The sequence below is a fragment of the Canis lupus genome, chromosome 27, assembly GCF_048164855.1.
Source record: "Canis lupus baileyi chromosome 27, mCanLup2.hap1, whole genome shotgun sequence".
NCBI classification, from domain to species: Eukaryota; Metazoa; Chordata; class Mammalia; order Carnivora; family Canidae; genus Canis; species Canis lupus.
Genome location: NC_132864.1, coordinates 41,480,337 through 41,497,192, shown reverse-complemented (window position 1 = coordinate 41,497,192; position 16,856 = coordinate 41,480,337). Strand labels below are relative to the sequence as shown.

Sequence of the window (16,856 nt, the reverse complement as noted above, 5' to 3'; positions counted from 1 at the left end):
GTAGCCACACAAAACACCACTCTCGAGCCTGTCAAAGGCCGTGCATTTTAGAAATAAACTGCCAAGCAGACATACATTGATTTGTGTTCTAAACGGAGTATTTTAATATCCCCTTTCATCTGATTACTCCTGCAGCCTCTGACTTACCCTTTACAGACGTGATTCATGTGTCACTAATTGAACACCTCAGCAGACCTTCCTCTATTGAAACATAAATGCAAAGACACTATTAGTTCTCTGCAGGGTAGGACTTACCCTATTAAGGTGTCTTCCACTGGAACCCCCACGACCACGGGAGCCACAATAAAATACAGTACAATAACACGACACACACACTTCTCATACGTCTCCAGCAAAACATGACACTAAAAACAGTGATGGCTGCAAAGAAGCCTCCAGAATAGCGCCTTCTTCATCCCGACAGCTACCAGTTTGATTGCTGACATTAATCAAAAATCTCTGAAATTCATAGGCTTTCTGTATGCAATGGTTGGCTATCCATGTAGGCTGGAAAGAGAGGGGGGGATGTTGAAAAGATTTGTTCTTAATGAGATGAAAGCAAAAGATGTGAGGCATACTGAATAAAACCAATAACAAATTAACTTATTTACTAAAGAATTACTATCGAATGAGATAGAGCCCTAGGAAAATTATATCAAAATAAAATATAAATATATTGATGCAATTTTTAGTTTAACTGAGCCTGAGTGGCTCAGTCAATTAAGCATCTGTCTTCTGCTCAGGTCATGAACCCAGGGTCCTGGGATGGAGCCCCTCAACTGCTCCCTGCTCAGTGGACAACCTGCTTCTCCCTGCCCTCTGCTCTTCTATGTGCACTCTCTCTCTCTCGCTCTCAAATTAAAAAAAAAAAAAAAATCTTAAAAAAATTAGCTGCTATGTGCCAGGCTTATACTAGGTGCTTCACAAAAATTGACACATCTAGGCCTTCCAGCAGTCAATAGGGCAGATGCTCTTCTCCTTTTACACATGAGTAAATGGAGGCTCAAAATATTTAGTAACTTATTTGTCCAGGGTGACAAGACTGGGCAAGTAGATGAGCCATGTGCTGAACTCAGGTCTTCTGATGTTAAGATCAAGCATTCTAGCTCCACAATCCATTGGTTCCTACAAAATTATATTCCTGGATTTTTACTTATGGTAAGTCTATGGAGGGAAGGATAAAAAGATATTTTCTGATGGAAGGTGATGATGATATACTTTAAATGTTTACCATGCTGATCCTGTTGTCGTTCTCTCTCTCTCTCTCTCTCTCTCCCTCTCCCTTTGGAGAGAGAAAGCGTGCACATGAATGGTGGGGCAGAGAGAGGAGGGGAGGAAGAGAATCTCAAGCAGAGTCTACAATGAGCAGGGAGCCTGATTCAGGGCTCCATCGCCCAACCCTGAGATCACGACCTGAACCCAAATCAAGAGAGAAATCAATCAACCCTGAGAAATCAGGATCAGTTAGAAAGCACCCTGCTTGGTAATCTAACATGTGCAACAACAGAATTAAGGCCATTTGCCATGACATAGTTCTGAGTAACGTGCTCCTCTATGCTATTTGGAAATATGACCATTTTATTATTTTAAGTTGCATCCACTTTCTTCTTTAGATAGTGACGTCTGTGGGCGAGAACCACATTCTGATTGTGAACCAGACATATTCGGGGCCCATAAAGAGCTCATGGCCGACCAGGAGAGAACACACAGGCGATTCGTAGTGATCCAGTGGAACATATGGGCTCAAGCAACATTTCAAAGTTTATAAAAATGATATCTTAGAGTAACATCCAAATTGTTAAAAAGAAAATAAAACAAAATCACTTCTCCCTCTGTAGGAAAGAATCAAAGAAATGTTCGAATGGGAATTAGTAGCTTCAGGTGCTAAAAAAAAAAAATAAAAAAGAAAAATAATCTGAAAGATCCAGGCCAAGAGAACCACAATCCTTTGAAAGTTTTGAAATATCTTGAGAAATGAGACAAATTCAGTTGAAATGGCAAATAATATGCAGGTAGATGTTGTGGGAGGGAGGACCATTGAGAGGGCTCGGGGAAAAACGGGCAGAGACTACTAGGTCATTCTTAATTCTGTGTAGATATGATGTCTCTTGGTTCAGAGATATAAAATATTTAGTGTCTCTGAAGGGACAGGATTGGGGCTGACACCCAGATGTTTGGTTTCTCATCCCATGTTCTTTGCACTGTGGCATCTCGACGTGACAGCTTCACTAGTAATTGAGACTCACTAACATGAAGACAACATGGAGTGGAGTACAAACCTCTACCAAGAGGCCTAGGCCCCTCTAGGTCATCACATCACTGGGAGTCAATATGAAATTGCCCCCAACATGCATTTCCATGTGTACTGTTTTGTCCTGCTCTAGAACATAAACGCCACGAAGGCAGGGCCAAGGTTGGCTTGCTCACGGTGGTATCGCAAGACCTCCAGGGCTCTACGAACTCAGGTGGCACAAAACAGGCAGTCACATATTGTTGAACAAATAGAAAAAGCCTAAGGGACCAGGCCTTCAGGCAGAGCTGTGTGATCCTGAACAGACAGATCATTTTCCTGGGTCTGATTAGCAAATGGATGGAGTTAAAGTTGACCTGGGACTTTCCAATGGATGGTACCCCCCCCCCCCCCGTCCACCTCACTCCCATCCCATCTCCTCCGGTCCTTCAACCTGTACCTCATATTTTGAGCCTCAGGCTACACTTTCTTTTAAGAAAAGATCCTGTCAACATACAGCATAATTGAACTCCAAATATAAAAAATAAATAAAAATAAATTTAAAAAATCTTTTAAAAAATCAAAAAAAAAAAAAAAAAGAATATACTTAACACTACTGAACCAGACACTTAAAAAATAAATAAAAAAAGAAAGAAAAGATCTTGTCAGACAAAAAGTTTGAAAATTGTTTCAACGAGCTGGTTTCAAATTCCCCTCCACCTCTGAAATTCCACGTTTCTATCTTATTGTCTATTGAGTGAAACATCTGAGTTCTTTCAGCCCGAGGGTGAAAAGTAGCCTTTCAATGTGGGGCTCCACATTTCTAAAATTCCACCCAGGGAACACAGAAGTAAATGATCAAAAATATAACCTATTCTTTCTCCAACTTTTAATCAGTGTCAATTGGCAAGAGCAAAGCTAACCTAATTCATCCTCTCTCCTTACTTCCCAGTAAAAATAAAAATACTCAGGAAAAAAAAAAAAAGGAAAATGAACAATTGACACATTCTACAGATAAACATGAGCTTATGATGAACAAAGTGAAGGGTTTCTGAGTCATTTTTTTTCAGTAACCACCCCAGGCCTATATTATAAATTAGTGTTTGGTGTAAACAGATGCCCTTGAGGTGGCAATAGTTCATTTGCCAGTGTAGACAGAACTGTTATGATCACAGAAACCTAAGGTCATTCCCACTCCAAGTATATTCTAACGTTTGTGTTGAGCAAACCTTTCAGGCTAATATAGAAGCATTGCTCAGTGTGGAATTCTGACTTAGGATTCCAAAATCATTTTACAACTTAAATGCAGAAAGGCAAAAGTGTTGAATACAATTCTAATTCATAAAGGCCAAAGAGATATGAAATGCCAGACATTATGTTACTTTACTGAAAAGAGGTAAAAAAGAAAAAAAAAAAATCTGTGACAAATGATGGAGCTAGTTGAAATGTTTTGTAAAGTGAAGAGCTGTCAGCATCAAACATTTTAATTCACAACTCAGATTACCATCTGCAACTTGATTTGGAAATCTGCTCAAATTGTAACACTGTTCTGTTATTTCCAAATCAGATTAGATCATTCAAACCTCTGTATTCTAGGCAAAATGGCTCAGCTCAAAAAACCCACCCTATAAGCCACTTTATTCCTAAAATAATGGTGATAAAAAATGACAGACGGTTAAACAGAAAACAGAAACTTCCTTCATGGAGCAGACTTACGAGAGTCACATGGCTCACTTTGAACTGGCTTCTTCCAAATGAGAAGAGGCAGGAGAGGAATAGAAACAGCAATGTGATAAAAGATCTGGACACATCAGTGATGTCCTGCCAACGTCACCTGCAGTGCGGCGCCAAAACAATTTAAGGCAATCATGTGCTTCTCCTTGATTACTTGTAGACAATAATGTTCAAACAACAAGAATAACTATCGTCTACATGCTCTCTCTTCATTTTAGGCTGTCAGCTACCCTTCTCTTCATTTTCCTAAAATAGCCAAGTATAGTTGGACTTTTCAAACTAATTAAATTTTCCCCTTGACAATAACATTATTTCATCTTGGATCCAGCCACATATTTTGACAGAAAAGGAGATTCAAATCAGTAAATATATGGGGCCCACTTAATCTGTCTGGAGCATTCCTCAAAAGTTGGAGATGGAAGCTTGAAGAAGTCACACCAAAGTAGTGGGGAATTGCCTGGTCTACACCAATATCTCTTAATTATCATAAATTAGAATCAGATTATGGATAATAGCACATGATAGCTGGAAATGACTTAAACTTGAGAACTTGCTTCCTTCTTCCTTCCTTCTTTCCGTCCTTTGTCCCTCCCTTCTCTTGCTCCTCCTTCTCTATATTTCACTTTCTCTCTTTCCCTCCCTCTGTCATAAACAGAGTTTCCCCATTCATCCTTATATTCTTAAGATTTCACAAAGGACCCAGACCCTAGGAAGTGACCAATAAACAAGAAATGTTGTTGTATGACCAAATTTAATGAAGATCTAAAGCTAAATACATCCAATACGGTAGCCACTAGTCCTGCGTGGCTACCGAGCACTTGAAATGTGGCCCATCCAAAGTGAGATGTATACAAGTATAAAACACCCCCCAAATTTCCAAGAATGTTTAAAAACACATTACTATTTTGAAACATTTACATATAGAAATGACAATATTTTGGATATATTGGTGTAGACAGTAATTATTCAATGTAACTTCTTTCTCTTTACTTTTTTAACTCGGCTGCTGGAAAATTTTAAATGCTCTATATGGTCACTTTATTTGTATTGGACAGCACTCCTCTAGAAAGATAAAGTAGCTAGCAGGTGCTCATATCGCTAGTTGTGACTGGATTAATAACAGGATCAAGGTGTCTTAACTTTTAGCTCTCATAGTTTTTATTTTTTCGAAATTTGAATGAGAGAAAATCTTAGTGATGGGAATCTTATTGTCATCTAGGATATAAAAGAGACCATAATTGGCAATGTTGTAAAATAGACTCCACAAACATATTAAGACGCTACATGCTTTCACATGTTTCGAGTTCAAACGACCCCTGAAAGCCATTGGAAACAGGGAGAAGTTATAAAATGGAGGACAAAATAAGTAAGTCATGAACAAAAGATGAAGAGCCTGCCATTGAGCAGTAATCTAATCTGAAATAAGAAAGAGCATCTGTAATCTGAGTTCATCCAACAGATGAAAATCAGCTTAAGAATAACAGTATGCATCAGGCGCCCCAGTCTGTGAAGCATCCAACTCTTGATTAGGGCTCAGGTCATGATCTCAGGGTCATGGGATCAAATCCTGAGTCAGAGTCTACTTGTCCCTCTCCCCTCTGCTTCTCCCCCTACTCTCTCTCTCAAATAAATAAACAAAATCTAAATTAAAAAAAAAAAAAGAATAACAGTATGCCCTTAAATAAATTAATTGCCATCTCGTCTTTCGAGATTTTAGACATTGGTTGTTCTATGCAGTAGACTCCCATAAGGCATGCTAGTAGGAGTGCGCACACACGCATGTACGTACACATACATGTTTTGAGAGCAAATTCCAAGGAGGAAGAAAGCCTGCTGGAAATAAAGCAGGATTGTGTAGTCATAGCAACCTCAACTTTTTAAAAGCAACATTAAGGCAAGAAGAGCTCATCAAGAGCTACATCAAGTTGTTATAGCAACCAAACTATGGCTTTATAAAAACAAGTGTGCATTAAAATAGCCAGAGGGTTATAATAGTAAGAGACTATTATAAAAATATATCTGCGGAGACCAAAGGTTTAGTTTTTACCCTGTTCTAATCAGGACTTGTGTTCTCTGCTTCATGAGAACAAAATATTTTCTCAGGCAAATCTCCTAACAAACACGCAGCTGCTGTGGCAACCGGGAAGGATTAGAGTTTTGTCATAGCTAATAATAATCAGCAGGGCCAAAATTAGTTAATCGGTATTAATAATTTGATCCTTTCTGGATGATGAAAACTATCAAGTCAAAAACAGAGTGGGGCGCCTGGTGGCTCAGAGGGGTTGAACTTCCAACTTTTGGTTGAGGCTCAGGTCGTGACCTCAGGGCCCTGGGAGGAAGCCCCGCCTTGGGCTCCATGCTCAGTAGAGAGTCTGTTGGAGATTCTCTCTTTTGCTCTGCCCTCCTGCTCACACACACACTCTCTCTCTCTAAAATAAATAAATATATTTAAAAAATAGCAACAGAGTCAAAAGGAGTCAAATTGCATTGCCTGGGAAGACCCAGGGAGAATGGGTCTAGAACAAGGTTTCTCAACATTGGCAGGACTGCCATTTTCGATCAGTTAATTCCTTGTTGCCAGTGTTGGTCCCACACATTACAGGACACCTAGCTGCATCCCTGGCCTCTGCCAACAGACACGAGTCGCAACCTCCCACCCTCACCTCCAGGTGTGACAACCTGTGTCTCCAGACGTTCTTTAGGGGAGAGGATGGTGGGCAGATCACCCAAGGCTGACCACTTTTGCTCTAGAAGCATTTCATCCATTGCATTCATGCCATCCTGAAACTCGTGGAAATTGAGCAAATGTGGAAGAAATAGAGCCAGTGAGTCAATCATAATCCCCTACAAGGGCAACCCCCCTGCCCCAAACTCCTTTGACTCTCTGGACCTGCACTTAACCTGGCTTACGTACTATCTTAGAGCAATGTTTTCTTCTTTATTTGCACGCTCAACAGGGCTGGCACCTGCTGTGGGTTGTGCCAGGAACACCTCGGCCTCCTCCTGCCGCAGCAGCAGGTGCACAGATGAGCCCTGTGCTCCTCGCACATGAGAGGCAGGAACCCTTTCAGCAGGCTCCTTCCTCCTCCTCCCGCAGCCCTAATCATCTTCACAGTGGTTTCCCATTTGGCCTAAGATTGTATTTGGGAAAATAGACACATTTCTAGGATGGCAAACGGCCACCTCTCCTTCTGGTCAACTACCCAAATTCTCCAAATCAATCTCTATTGACTCGAATGTCACGTAAGTGCTATAGCGCACTTAACACTCCACTTAAGCACCATCCAGGCTGGGACCACTCAATCTTCTATTGAAACCCAGGGAGTTAAAAGAAAATAAGAACACATGTGGCCAACCGTTATTGAGAGACTAGCCAAATAAAACTCGGGGGCGGGGGGATAAAAAGGCTAGAAGAACAAAAATACAGCTCCTTGCCGAAAGCAATTTCAGGGTGGTTATGGGATGCTGGCAAACAGTAAGCTTCTTAAAAGTAGAGACTATTTTTGTATCCCGGGAGGTACTGTGACACCTGACCAGAGGCGACAATAAATGACCGATGCCGGCCTCCTCTCTGATTTAAGGCCCATGCACTTACCCAAGTTCAGTTTTTCTTGTTTTGTTTTGTTTTGTTTTTTTAAAGAGATATAGCAATTCAAGTTATCATTAGCAGGAATGACACGTGCCTAGGAACATTTTAGGGGAGTATCTTGTTCCAGCTCTTTCCATCAACTTTATTTTACTATTGTTCTCTCATACAGCCAAATAATCTTTTTTTTTTTTTAAGATTTTTTTTATTCATGAGAGACACACAGAGAGAGGCAGAGACACAGGCAGAGGGAGAAGCAGGCTCCCTGCGGGGAGCCCAATGTGGGACTCGATCCCGGGACCCCAGGGTCATAACCTGAGCCAAAGGCAGACGCTCAACCACTGAGACACCCAGGCATCCCAACTAAATAATTTTATAAAGCAGTTTTGGAGAAATCTACTTTGGGGGGATTTCCATCTCTATTTTTGTTTCACATGGGTTTTCTATAAAACCCTACTCTTTTGAGGAACGTCAGAATGATTCATGGATTTATGGAAGCAAAATGAATAAATGTTATATATATCTTTACAAAATAATGTGACTATATATAAAATATGTGTTTTTAAAATATATATGTCTTTCCCATTCTATTTTTAAACACCATTCTTACACCTGTATTACTTTCTGGAAGGTCACGCACACTGCTACAGATGCTTGTACCTTTTTGTGTGTGTATCTATTATCGATTTCCTTGCCCCAGGTCCCTGTGATATTGGCAAAAATCCATAAAGGAAGCTTTTAAAAAGTAAATTGTGAATCTCTTCACAATTTCTATCAGTCTTTTTCCACTGGAAAAATTGGCAATCTGCCAACCAGAAACTCCATTTAGTACCATTTAAAAACAGAGTTAGGAAAAAAATAAAAAATAAAAAAAAATAAAATAAAATAAAAAAATAAAATAAAATAAAATAAAATAAAATAAAATAAAATAAAATAAAATATAAAAACAAAACAAAAAACCAGAGTTAGGAAGAGACAGGCGATATGCCAAGGGTTTGGTCATAAGATAGGACTCTCAAATATCACATATGTTAATCAGAACAGATCATTCCCTCCCATTGCACGTACTACTCTCGATGGCACTTACATAAATGGGTTCTTGAGAACTGGAGTAGCCGCCCGAAGTCGTCCAGGGGGATGTTAGACCCTCATGTGATTGGTAACCATGCACAACTGCAATGACCCAGCACACAAACATTTGTAAACTTACAGACAGGTGGCTAATGGCTTCCTGATAATGAAATAAAGAGCGACTCTTGAAAAGGAGAGCACAGTGATAGATGCTTTTGATTTTGTCCTCACAAATCAAACCAGGATTTGCTTTGAACGCTAAAAGGTTACCTTCGTCTTCCAGCAAACAGAAAAGCATGTACCAGGATAATAGTGAATTTGAAAAGAAATTTAAAAATCATACTTTTCCTCGGCCAAGGTAAGTCCCATTAAAGAAGGCTGACTCACTGCAAGCTTGGGCCACAGACAATAAATGCTCCTTTTGCCACCAGACACAGTAGTAATCAGTACAACTGCATAAATAGTCATTTTTTCCCCCAAACATCATGTACCCCAGAGATGTTAGTTGCTGGAGTCTGGTAATGCTGTTGGAATAGCACTGACCACTGCTATGCAGCTTCATTAAATTCATTAATTCAGCTTGGATGGGACCTCACAGTGTCTTCTGTAAAAGGACACGGGGAGAAGCAATTTAAAAAAAAGTTGGTGATGTTTGCTTTTATTTTATCCTTTCTCCATCTTTTCAAATCACCAAATTATTGCCTTAAATGGCATTTCCAGCTTGGAAAACTGAGAGGGAACATAGTGCTGAACAGCCACGTAGAAGAAAAATGACTACAGTGGACACCATCTTGAATACCTTAAAAATATCCCATTACAGAGATCTGGATAAAAATTATAGGTAAAGACATGACTGAGCTGTTTCAAAGTGGGGAAGGGAAGGAGGAAGACAAAGGGGCCAGAGGCTCAGATGTGTGTTTGCCTCCTGCACCCTTCCCAATGCCCCCCTGTGGCATCAGCAGAGGACTACAGACTCAACATAATTTAAAATGATCATGCTCCTTATTTTTCTTCTATTCCAGCTTACGTTTCATAGAAAAATGAGCTCCTGAGACCCATAATAAGTGCACTAGGTCATATAGGCAGACGGTAAGGAATCATTAAGAGGAAGGTGATATCACAGGCAGCAGTTTGTGGATGCATTGAAATTTTGCTCATTTTTTATTTTGAAAACCACTTACTCAGTTATGTTTTGAGTAGCAGCTTCCTGCCAAATATTATGGCTTGATACTAGAGCTAAAAAAAATTGTATAATTTAGTGAAGAAACAGAAAGCAGTCGAGTAGTGACAAGTAAAGGTTATGGCATAAGTGCTAATGGCAGACGTATGTGTTGCCACTGAGAACAGGAAATCGGTGAATGTGACCTGGCCAGGGGCCTCAGGGCAAGATTAAACAGAAGTGAGAGGAGCCAGATCCTTTACGAAACACCTCTCGCCAAAATTAATGTAGATCACCGATGGGGTTTACGGGATCTATGTGATTCCATGGCCACACGTCCCCGAACACAGGCTCATTTTGTAACATCAAATCGCTTTAAAACTACGAGGCTCTTCAAAAATTAGATCAACCAACATTTTATTTTTCTTCCAATCCAAATTTTATGATTCCACAGCCCATGCCCTTTTGACCGAGGACAGCAAGAGGCCAAGGGAGTCCTGTAGCTGCTCCAGCTCTGTATTCACTCGACAGAACAAACATGAAGTCTAAAACACGCCACGAAAATAAAAAAATAAATTAAAAAAAAAAAAAAAAGGGATCCCTGGGTGGCGCAGCGGTTTGGCGCCTGCCTTTGGCCCAGGGCGCGATCCTGAAGACCCGGGATCGAATCCCACATCGGGCTCCCAGTGCATGGAGCCTGCTTCTCCCTCTGCCTGTGTCTCTGCCTCTCTCTCTTTCTCTCTCTGTGACTATCATAAATAAATAAAAATAAAAAATAAAAAAATAAAAAAAAATAAAAATAAAACACGCCACGTCTGCCCATTGAGGTGGTTATAAGTCAGATGAAGTCATCTGAGCGGCTTCAACAGCATGACAACCACCCATTTAGGCCAGAGTGGCCTTGGCTGAAAGATAGTTCGCCAAACTGGATTGGATGACTTGGCAATGCAGATGAAGCCAGGGACACAGGTCTTTTTGTTGTTGTTTTTTGTTTGCTGTTTATTTATTTTATTTTTATCTATTCATGAGAGACACAGAGAGAGAGAGAGACAGAGACAGAGGGAGACGGAGAAGCAGGCTCCCTGCGGGGAGCCGGATGCAGGACTCAATCCTAGGACCCCGGGGTCATACCCTGAGCCAAAGGCAGGTGCTCAACCACTGAGCCCCCCAGGTGCCCTGGGCACAGGTGTTTTTAGTGCAATCTGAGGGAACAAACCACCTGAGATAATGTCTCACCCATGCATGTGCAAACGTGGATGGAAATGCAGCTGGAGTGTCCTGAACACTAGAAGTGTGCACATGGCACCGAACTACACATTTGCAACGTGGGACAACATATTGGATACGACACACATTGTGATGTAATATGAACACACCGTGTATTACGTAGAGTCAAGTTTGCAGACTTGACCGCCCCCTACAGAACACGTTCAAGAGTCAGACTTCAGATGCCTTTAGGGACAAAACAGACTTCTTTGGGGCCCTATTTTGTTTTCCTGGTGACGTGCACCACCACCAGAAGCTTGTCTAACTCAAGTGAAAATCAACTGGTGGCGTCTGATGCCTTCCCCATGTTGAGGAACATTTTCCAAAGATGGTTCCCTGACCACCTGCAAGTGAACCGTGCAAGTCGTTGGCTAAAACTGGAGATTTCAGAGCCCTGTTCCAGAGCTACTCAGTCAGCAGTTTGAGAGCTGCTGAGAAGAGACACAGAAGACTAGTTTCATAATCAGCACTGGCCATGTTGGCAGGAGGCTGAGGTAAACCAGCTGGCAGGATCTGGCACTCAACGTGTTGACATAAACTCGTGTCGAGGTCCTCTGTCTGCCCACTGAGTATCTTGTTTGCCCACTTTCAAGAACGGAGCTCCTGGCTTGGTTCCTGACTCAGACTCCAGTTTTGCCTCTGAAAGCACAGCTCCAGGCTCACTCTTCTGGAAGAATGTCTGGTGCACAAATAACCATCCTGATTCTTGGTGACTCCACCTCCTAGGAGTTTCACCCTGTCTCCTGTGTCCCTTGCTACTAGGTGAGTCTGTGTCTCACTGAGCACAAGTCTGCTCTGAGCCAGATACACCAGGCTCAGCTCTGTAGATTGGTAATCCGGCCGTTTGCTGATCGAAGTGTTATGCACCGAGCAGCAGCAGCAACGTTCCATCTGGGCAACTGTTGGAAATTCAGAATCTTTTTTTTTTTAATTTTTTTTTTTATTTATTTATGATAGTCACACAGAGAGAAAGAGAGAGAGGCAGAGACACAGGTAGAGGGAGAAGCAGGTTCCATGCACCAGGAGCCCGATGTGGGATTCGATCCCGGGTCTCCAGGATCGCGCCCTGGGCCAAAGGCAGGCGCCAAACCGCTGCGCCACCCAGGGATCCCGGAAATTCAGAATCTTAATGGCCACCCAGACTCACGTTGGTAGGCTGGCAATGGCTCTCACATAGATGTCCACGGACATCAGAATTCCCAGGACTTATAAATATTACCTCATGTGGTGAAGTTTTTGCAGATAGGATAAAGATTTTGAGATAATACTGGATTATCTCGATGGGTTCCAGATCCAATCACAAGCATCCTCATAAGGGAGAGGAAGGGGGGAGATGATGCACACGGAAGAGAAGGCGATGAGAACACGGACTCCACAAGGAAGCTGGAAGACAAGGACTGGATGCTTCCCACAGGGCCCCAGAGGGAGTGCAACCCGACCAACCTCTGGATGTCAGCCCAGTGAAACCAATATTGCACTTGTTGCCTCCAGAACCAACTTCTGATGTTTTGAGCCACCCAGCTTGCGCCAACTTGTTGCAGCAGCTCTAGGAAACTAACATACTATAGAACCAGATCTGCATTTTTCGTAAGATTTATTTATTTTTTTTAAAGATTGATTGATTGATTGATTGATGATAGACACACACAGAGAGAGACAGAGACACAGGCAGAGGGAGAAGCAGGCTCCATGCTGGGAGCCCGATGCGGGACTCGATCCCAGGACTCCAGGATCGCACCCTCAGCCAAAGGCAGGCGCCAAACCACTGAGCTACCCAGGGATCCCCCATAAGATTTATTTGAGAGAGAGAATTAGATGGGGGAGCAGAGGGAGAGGAAGACGGGGAATCACCAGCCGACTCCACACTGTGAGCCCAACGTAGGGTTCCATCTCATGACCCTGAGATCATGACCTGAGCCGAAACCAAGAGCCGGATGCTCGATCCACTGAACCACCCAGTTGCCCCCAGATCTTCAGTATGACAAGATCTACAGGAGACTGATAAATACACTGACATTTGAGGATCAGTGACATACCGTAGCAGACCGCCCAATCAAGCCCAAGTCTCTCCCACCTCGGGTAATGTGGAGAGCCTCCTTCTCAGGGGCTCAGTCTATAGCTGGGGCAGCTTCCTCACTCGATTCCTGACCCTTTCCTACTAATTCCCACTCAACCACCTGTACCCAAACATGACTGCAGTTGACCTCACCTAAGATATGAGAAAGCAGAGATACCTGGGTGGCTGGACCTGGGATCTGGTCCCACATGGGGCTCCCCGCAGGGAGCCTGCTTCTCCCTCTGCCTGTGTCTCTGCCTCTCTCATGAATAAATAAATAAAATCTTTTAAAAAAAAAAAGACACGAGGAAGCAAATGCTTAATAACTAATTATTACTTATCAGTTGGACCTGGAAATTGGGTCCAGTTTTGGTCTCAATATAGGGAATTACCTTCTTATAGAAAATCAGTATTTCTTTTGAAGATGATCTACCCCGTAAATGAGGAATGAATTATCAGTAAGCCTCGATGTACTATGATATACAGGCCGCTGCAGTGGAAGTCTAAAAGCAGAATAGGATAAAGTACATTGGAAGAGATCTCTAAATTCCTGATATGCTCTCTGGAAATTATACACATTTTTAAGTGGAGTCACGGCATTCTTCTACTTATTCTTAGACCCTATTAAAGCTAAAACATGTGACCTAAAACGCTGGCAAAGCAAAAGTATACTTTGCTCATCTAAATGTACATAATATTGATATTTGTACCAGCCTTTTATATTGATTATGATGACTTAATTTTTTTAAAAGATTTATTTATTTTAGAGAGCAAGCACTCGGGGGAGGGCCTGACGAGGGGGCAGAGAGAGAATCTCAAGCAGACTTGCTGCTGAACATGGAGCCTGATGTAGGACCCGATCCCACAACCCTGAGATCATGACCTGAGGAGCCAAAACCAAGGGTCCGAGGCTTAACTCACTGAGCTATTCAGGTGCTCCCTGGGTTGTGATGACTTAACATTAGACTGAGGAAGGCTCATTTATGAGCAGGAAAGCAAGCACACTTGAGGACAAAAACAACTGCCACTTTTCCAAGTAGGTGTATCCAAATCCGGTGGCCCTCACTCTCTGAAATTTATTATGCAACATTCGTGAGGATCCTCTAAAAAAATGCATAGTTCCTTCATGAAGCGCGATATACAAATGGGTCAGGATATTTGAACTTAATGTTAGTCAAGGGTAATTAATTAATGGGTTTAGTCAATTAATTTTTAAATATTTTATTTATCCATGCAAGAGGCAGAGACACAGGCAGAGGGAGAAGCCTGATTCGGGACTCGATCCCAGGACCCCGGGGGCACACCCTGAGCCAAAGGCAGACACACAACCCTTGAGCCACCCAGGCATCCCAGGTCAAGGTTAATTTAAACAAATTTTTTAAAAAGTCCTCCTTTCAAGCAAAACAATGGCAGCAAGTCCCCAAATCCGTATGCACTGATTTGCCAAATTAAACACAGCCTGGGCTGGGAGGCAGGGGGTAGCCTGGATCTCCTGGCTGTACAGTACCTGCTGTTCTTGGCTCGTCCTCGAGGCCGAACCCTCTACCAGGACTCCAGGCGATAATCCTGGTGGGCAGGACACGGGCCCCTCACCAGCTGTGTGGACAGATAGGTACTGACGGTGACACCATGATACGGGGAGTAGGTCTGAGCTATGGTGGTGATGCACTCAGTCCCCGCTCTCAAAGCCTGCACCTTCCAGCCTAGGGACTGACAGGAAACACCCAGAAAGCAGGAGAGCGCAGGTGGGCCCTGCCCCTGCCTCGTGGCAGGTGCAAACACGTGTTTCTTTACCTACAGCCACTCACCGAACCGGCCAAAAGCAAAGGTCCGAGGGCTTTACTCTTGGTTCATCTCATCATCTAACCTTCACGACAATTCTTAATAGAAAAAAAAGGCCATGAGACAACTGGACTCCATCTCGTCTCTAACCTTCAATCAAATGAGGACAAAGTCTCTGTTCAGTTTTTCCCAGTTTGAGTCCTTTTCCGAGAGTTTCCAGCTACAGAAATATGTGGCTTTGCAGACCAGCCTCCCCGTAGAACCGTCCAGCAGCTCGTACTACACTAATTAAAATCTGCAAGGCAAGTAGGAAGCTACACTGGAATGCATTTCTGCTCCCCAACAGGGGCTCTAGAGGTGTTGAGCTGCTGTTTTTCCATTCGCTTATGATCCTAAAAGGGGCCATTGGGTGTGACACGAAAGCATGTACCTGACCCAATGTAATGCAATCTAATACAACTTTCCCAGGCATATTTAATTACTGGGCTCCCTAATTACAAAAGCAGAAATGTTTCTCATAAGTGGAAATTTCTGGACCTTTTTTTTTTTTTATTTCTGGACCTTTTTTTTTTTTTTCCCTAATTGAAACTCAGGCCATTGGTGCAACTGTGTATTGAAATATTCAAATGAGAATGAAAGTTGATGCGTTGGACCGATTTTTACTGACAGAGGCTTTCCAGCCACCCTCGTAGCTGGCCTCTGGTTTGGCCATTACATTGCTGTACAGGCTTCGTCATCAGGTGCAACTTTATCTTCTTGGCCCATCTGAACCCTTTCTGCAGGCCTGGCAACAACTCACTCTTCCTTATTTTCTCTGCTTCTCTCAAAGTGCTTAATGGATATCTACTGAATAGAATCATAAGGGTGAGAAGATCCTCAGAAATCACATGTTTCATCTTTCAAATGTGCTCGTTAACTTACAGGGGTTTTATTCTGTCCCAATGACAGAAGGGATCCTGAATTTCTTGACGGACTTTATGAGGTGATGTGCTTTGATCGGTCGTAGGATAGAAATATTCCATGAGTCAAAGGAAACCTATTAGTAACCAACAAGTTTTACATCGGACACAGGGCCGTGGTCTTCCTCTCTTTTCTTAGAACTTAAATATGGGGACACCTGGGTGGCTCAGCGATTGAGCATCTGCCTTTGGCCCAGGGTGTGATCCTGGGATCTAGGATCGAGTCCCATGTCGGGCTCCCTGCAGGGAGCCTGCTTCTCCCTCTGCCTGTGTCTGTGCCTCTCTCTCTATGTCTCGCATGAATAAATAAGCAAAATCTTAAAAAAAAAAAAAAAAACAATTTAAATATGACAACCCACTCACCACCACACACACACAGTGCTTCTCCTTACTAGCTCCCAGCTATTCATCAAACCATTTCATGTGATTTTTCCCACTGTCCCTTCTGTGTGCTTGGACAACACCCATGCATGGTCACCCTCACCAAACCATTTGCCATTCTCAATTTTTTAAAAAAAATCAATATCCAGCGCACATCCTATCGGTTATCTCAGGGCTGGCCTGCACGCCTCCAAATCCCCGCCACCCACCAATGTTTGGCACAGAGGAAGCTTTAATGGAGTCTTGAAAAAGTGCGTGCAGCGCCCTCATTTCCTTTCCCTACTTCATACTGGGGGCCTAATGCCACCCCCACGCACCCATGAAAGGGGAACAGAAAACAAGCACGATGCCCCGAGCTGACCAACTCAAAACCAGCCCTGACATGAAGACGTGTGGCCAAGCTCCATAAACCTCTGAGCCTGCCTGGTGACATGGCTTTCATGGCTTTCAGCTTCACACCCCGAATGCTGACAGACGGTATTAGAGACAGAAGAATTGCTTCTACTAATGCATGAAACAAGGGTGGCATTTTGATGCTAAGCAATTAGGTTTTGGCAAGGAAATCTCTGCGGAGAAAGGGGAGCCTTTTTTTCTTGGTGACAGAACAATTTTCTCCACTGGAGTTAAGTATT

The 16,856-nt window shown here is 42.7% G+C and overlaps 1 protein-coding gene across 5 annotated transcripts in view; it reads right to left on the bottom strand.

Annotated features, from left to right (window-relative positions):
* PRKG1 (protein kinase cGMP-dependent 1) overlaps window positions 1-16,856 on the bottom strand; it is a 1,198,973-nt gene that overhangs the window by 624,212 nt on the left and 557,905 nt on the right. The gene's annotated exons all lie outside the window — the stretch shown is intronic.